At 37.1% G+C, this 6,472-nt stretch overlaps 1 long non-coding RNA gene across 1 annotated transcript; it reads left to right on the top strand.

Annotated features, from left to right (window-relative positions):
• The first annotated feature begins 791 nt into the window (after positions 1–791).
• Positions 792–5,831, top strand: LOC115921152. Its single transcript, XR_004062780.1, has 3 exons — positions 792–897; positions 2,681–2,839; positions 3,527–5,831. It is a non-coding gene; the product is annotated as an uncharacterized LOC115921152 (long non-coding RNA).
• Positions 5,832–6,472: the final 641 nt, after the last annotated feature.

Raw genomic sequence — 6,472 nt, forward strand, 5'->3', positions numbered from 1 at the left:
TGTGATATTGGCGACGTCATTACGACGTCATTATGACCTCTTTTGAAGACTATTTTTTCCAAGCTAATTTTTGTCGTATTGACGACGTCATTATGACGTCTTTAAAAGACTATTTTTTCCCAATGTAATTGTTGTCGTATTGACGACGTGATAACGACGTCATTATGACCTCTTTAAAGACAATTTTTTCCAAGATAATTTTTGTCGTATTGACGACGTCATTATGACGTCTTTAAAAGACTATTTTTTTTCCAATGTAATGTTGTCGTATTGACGACGTGATACGACGTCATTATGACCTCTTTTAAAGACAATTTTTTCTAAGATAATTTTTGTCGTATCGACGACGTCATAACGACATCTTTAAAAGACTAATTTGTCCAAGATAATTTTTGTAGTATCGACTACGTCATAACGACGTCTTTAAAAGACTTTTTTTTGCATTATAATTGTTGTCGTATTGACGACGTCATTACGACTTCATTATGACCTCTTTCAAAGACTATTTATTCCAAGATAATTGTTGTCGTATAAGGTAGGATCTAATATGGGCAGAAGTCAAAGTAAATAGGGCAATTATCAGAATTGAAAATGGGGAACCCCCCCCCCCCCCCCCCCCCCCCCCCCTCAAATGTCACCACTTTACAGATTATGCACCATCTTAATATGCACCAAGGTCTGCAATATCGATCAAGACTATCTCGCTATTTCAAACGGTAGTGTACCTACGTGTGTGTGTGTGTACTGTATACTCAATGCAAGGCGTATGATAGGCCTACATTGCGTGTGTACGTACGTATATGTATTTGAATTCAGAGGGAAAAAGCCGTTGCCTACATTGCTGACCGATTCATCCTCCTGAATACTCTCGTTTTCCCCTGCAAATATACAGTATGGGTAAGTCCTAGAAGAATTTATTTACAAAATGTACATAAATCTATAGCTCTGTTTTCGTTCTGAAATGTATGATCTGATGTCAACTGATAGTAAGCTCGGACTTGCAACACCTGACCTGCTGACAAGATTTGACATGTATGATCCCATCTATGTATTTTTATGTAGGGTCTTGATGGGATGCATGGGGCATCTTTTTAAGCAAAAATGTTTACTCATTTGCCTACACATGGGCTACATGGCTTTAAAGGGAAATCTAACTCGAATATGCAACTGCTCTAAAACTTAAAGTAAAAGAAAGCAGAAAAATAAGAGAAGCTAACTGATGAAAGTTTTGGCACTGTCTGACTAGAACCTAGATCTACTGCAGTGCTAAGTAAGATAAGAGTAGACCTCTAGACCGAATTTTCCGTCTCTTTCGTTCGTTAGCCTCTTATTGGGGTAGGGTCGGCCGGCTCTCTCTTTAGAGACGGAAACCGTCTATACACATTCCAATGATAACGCCACGGCCATTTCAAGTCGTAGGGTTATGCCCCCCAAATCCCCCAAAATGTCATTTTACCTCATGCATTGATAATTTAAAATTAGGAGAAGGTTATACTACCTCGGTTCCACTTACCAACTTGACTGAAATAATCCGTTTAATGGTCCCTTTTAAGGAAATTATGGGTCAAATCGACATCCATGTTGAAAATCTTGCAAGCCGTGTTAAACTCTCGCTGCCAGAGTCAGCTAAATCAATCTCATCCCTTCTAGTCTACGCCGAAGGCAAAATGATTATGAAGGAAAAACTGTGATAACGCCATCTACACGTTCGTAATGGCGCACAGTTTTTGGCCGTGGCGTTATCATTGGAATGTGTATAGACGGTTTCCGTCTCTAAAGAGAGAGCCGGCCGACCCTACCCCAATAAGAGGCTAACGAGCGAAAGAGACGGAAAATTCGGTCTAAGATAAGAGTAGACTGTCACACCAAAGGACGGATAATACATGCAGTCACGCGCATTCCAAGCAATACTGTAGATCTAGTACTAGTTCAGAATCATATCCAGACTTTTTGACCAGTGACCCTCAACTCTGGCGTGGAGATAGTACTAAAAATCTAAAACATACCCCAAATCAAGCAAATATTCATGAAATGTTAATTCAAATAATGCCGGTCATGATTTAAAAGTCGTTATGTTTCTAACCTGTTTCTGGTCAATTTTCTTATTTCGGGGGAGTATTTTTCGGAAAAACATCGATATTAGTATACACCCTCTCACAGGTTGCACGGCAAACCGCTGCACAATACAAGTGCATACCGATGGAGGGTTGCGGGGGCACGTAAGTCTGTGTGTCTTGTGAAGTTATCTACCTCCTCATTATACAGTAGATAACTTCACACAGGCATGCGCCCGCCCGCAACCACCATCAGTATGCACTTGTAATGTGCAGTGGTTTGCAGTGAAACCTGTGAGAAAGTGGACTACCGGCCCAGGCCCAGATGTCTGGAAATTGAGCATTGCGTGTCGATGCGTAGAGGAATAAAGCAATGTCTTGTGTCACAGTCACATACATGTAACTTTAAACAAGTCATTTCTATAGTCTTTAGACAGCAAATTTATCTTATAGGCTACCGTATACATGCAGAAATCTTTATCTGGAAATAATAGACCCGTAAATGGTAAACAAAATTCTTTCCCCACAGGCTGTTCAAAGAAGTTTGTAGTATATGTGTTGCACATGCATACATTTATCAACCATTCATTTTGTTTTAACTTTATTTATTTTCTCATTAATTGTAGGCATCCTTTGTTAACATATCTCGTCAAAGCAGTGGATTCAAAGCACATTGTGGCCTCAGTATATTGATGTGAAACCATGCAGAAAATGCTACTCTCTCGAAACCTTGTGGATGTTCCCTAAGGATCAGCAGCCTCTTGAAACAGTTGAAGCCATTATCGGTAAATAAATGTGTACATGTAATTGTATGATTTTTGTACATTTATTTGTCATATTATGCATGATCACTGACAGACACTGAGACTCTGACTAATTAGACACTACAGAATGGATCATTTCATTTGAAAAGCTTATTTGTCCTAATTTTCAATTATATATTTTATAATTCAATTAATTTTAGATCACTAAAACCTGCAGGTATGTTGCAATAACCGACAATATTTTGTGAGTTTGAAACAGTGTTTTTTTACCCTTCAGCATAGGTCAAGGAGCTTTCATTCAACCCTCTTCAGCAAACTACAGGAATGCCAGTTTTCAGGCAATAGCCTGAATTCAGGCCCTGGCGAGTTATTTTCATACCATAGTTTAGGTTTTTTGTGTACAAGCTAGCTCATTCATTCTAGGTGATTTTTCAGGCCCTCTGATCAATTCTAACTGGCATCCCTGAAACTAGAATTGTATTGATAATTTACCAAACAAAATCGTGAATCACGTTTTGCATTGCCCACAAATGTTTAAAATCCAAAGGTGTGTTGACTTTATGTTTGTGAGCAATAAGAAATTATTTCTGATAAATCTTACCAAGCAGTGCTTTTCTAAAAGAATTCATTGTTTACATTCCAGTTTTAAAATATGTGAAAGTTTTTCTTAAATTGTATTCCTTTCTTTTTGCTTTATTCATGCATTAGAATTCCTTGCGTCTATGTTCCCTGGATCTGAAAGCAGTGCATAATGCAGGAGATTCTACCCAAAAGCTAACCCACTGAGCAGCGCCAGATTGACGTTGCTCTATCCCTTATTGTTGAACGCCAAACAAGGTAGCAGCAACTCCCGTCTTTTAACGTCTTTTGGTATGACGCGGCCCGGGCTCGAACCCACGACCTCCCGGTTGTGAGGTGGACGCTCTACTGACTGAGCCAACAAACCGGTCTAAGTTGGTAATAGAGAAAATTGAGTGAGGTAAATGCAATACAATTCGATTCCATTATTAAGCAATTAAGACTTGAAGTTCGTGAACCTCCAACAAATTTAAAAAATGATGCAGTTTGGTTTTATGTGTAAAGTGAATGGAAACAAAGGACCTACCGGTATGTGTCTTTGTATGTTTTGGACTGCGCGTATTCAGTGAGCTCTTTTTGATAATATACACTATGTAAAGCATATTGAACTCTATGTCAACATAAAAAACTATGTGATTTTGACTGTTTTGCAGCAATCATGTCTGAACGAGCCTTAAAGTGACTTGGTAACATTGTTCAGATGAGAGAAAATGGTGCTATTAAAGGTATTGCCTTCAATGCTATATGTACACTTAAAAATAATCTGAAAGTTTGAGTGAAAAAAGACCATTATTGATGATAAAAATTGAAAACAAAATTTCTGATCTGATCGATTCCTTAATTCTGCCAACTATATTATTATAATTTAATTAAATTTTAGGTGAATGTAAATCGTCACAAAGCAAAGAATTGGCTCTTATATTTTAGAGTTTTAAAGGCCTGTTTTATATCTTATTTTCAGGGAAAAACGGTTGGGAAAAATTCAAAAATATGTTGGGAGAATTAAGTGTTAAAGAGTGACACACAGTGGCGCCTTCAAAGAAAACCATAAATATCTTTGTGGTTTGAGAATTTTTTGGTAATTAAAAGTATACAATTCTTGGATTGTATCTGTGATTTTGAAAGCACAATATGGCTTACCTATATTGAATTTGCTGTAAAAATTTAAGTTAAATTTTATTTTTTTGTGAAACTCCCCCCAGGAGTATAAACTTGCCAAATGAATGTTGTGACATTAGCAATGGAATATATCTCTTTGTGCTAAACTTTTTAAGCATGTTTGCTATTTTATCTTAAACTTGGAAATATCTTCCGAATAATTATTGCACAGTCACCTTGAAATTGCCCAACAGAGCCAATCGTACTGGCGGGAATGTTTTTTGATAGAAATTGTATTTTTATACTTGAACTTCAGCTTCTGTATTTGCAACAAAATGTTTTTTGATGATATTTATAAGTATGAATGTTGCCACTAATGCCTTTTTTGTGTTTAAGTCATGTGCCAGTAAGAAGCAGGTTTCTAGCACAGAGAATAGGTATAGTTGAGCTGATTTCTGCACAGTTTTCCAATATGCTGTATCGCCAAATGTGAACATCGTGGTTTCAACAGGCAAGCAACCATCATCAGAAAACTCTGCAGGTATCAGTCAAGCTCTCCCTGTTCCCCTTGCTGTCAACTTGTTCCTTTTGAGTGTAAGAAATAACTTAGCTAAGCCATGTGTTTATCATTTGTGCCATTTTTCTCTTGTGTGTGATTTAGATTGTATAGTTTTATACTTTATACTGAATTCTTGCCATAAAATTAGATATTCCCCTTGTAATTTTTTGATCTTTCATGTTCAGGAATTGTTTCCAACAACCTTTTGTTTTATGTGATAGTCTTTATCTGCACTAAAGTCTTGGGGTGGTTGTGAGGAGCAGTTTTGCAGCGTGGAGACGAGGTAGAGCTGCACTGATGAATGCCCAGCTTTCCACTATGCTGTTTTGCTGAATATGAGGAACTTCCCCAGTCTGCTGTTTGCTTGTCTTCTAAACAACTGCGGGTATCAGTGTAGCTTTACCTAGTCTCCATGCTGCTAACCTGCTTCTCACAACCGCAAGACTTATAAGTTAAGCCAATTCATGTTTTAGTTTCTTGTAACAGAATGAAATCTGAAATGAAGCAGCACAATTTATAACAACACAAATATCTTTGTGATGGCCTGTTAACTTTCTTAAAATCAATTATGAGACTGACAGAAATACACTAGGTATTTATACAGCATGTTTTGGAAGAAGTGTCAGGATGGTGATGGAAAGATTCTGTATGTATAGAAGACAAGTTAGATAGAAGAAGAAGGTATACAAATAAGTATTCTATATTTTTGTTATCCATTTTCATACCATATACATGTACATTAAAAATATCAAAATTACTTTCTGTCTGGCATGTCTATATATTATGTGATGCAATATTTGTTGCTTTGTTTTTACTGTGTGAATGTTTAAAATGTGTTCATGAAGTGACTTTTACACTTTCTTCCTTGATCAGGTGGTCATATAGGTGTCATTTAGAGGACAAAAAAGACGTAAAGATCATGTAAGGATAAAAGGTACATCGAAATGACCAGTAAGATGTAAATATCACGTCAAAATTTGATGTCCATACAACGTATACACGACGTCTGGACGACGTCTTTCTTGGACTAATAAGACGTAAATATAACGTCAAATTACGACGTCTATACTACAAAATATGACGTCCATATGACGTCTTCACGATGTCTTCCATGGTACAAGTTGACGTCTTAAAGACGTCTTTCTTTAACTAATAAGACGTAAAAATCGCGTCAAAATATGACGTCCTCACGACGACGTACGCGGGTGCAAAATCATGTCTTTTTGACGTCGTGTTATGTCGTCTTAAAGACGTCTTTCTTTAACTATAAGACGTAAATATGACGTCCATATGACGTCTTCCTATGGTACAAGTTGACGTCTTAAAGACGTCTTTCTTTGACTAGTAAGACGTAAATATGACGTCCATACGACGTCTTCCTAAGGTACAAGTTGACGTCTTAAAGATGTCTTTCTTTG

Source organism: Strongylocentrotus purpuratus, unplaced genomic scaffold (assembly GCF_000002235.5).
Source record: "Strongylocentrotus purpuratus isolate Spur 01 unplaced genomic scaffold, Spur_5.0 spur5_scaffold_1, whole genome shotgun sequence".
NCBI lineage: Eukaryota > Metazoa > Echinodermata > Echinoidea > Camarodonta > Strongylocentrotidae > Strongylocentrotus > Strongylocentrotus purpuratus.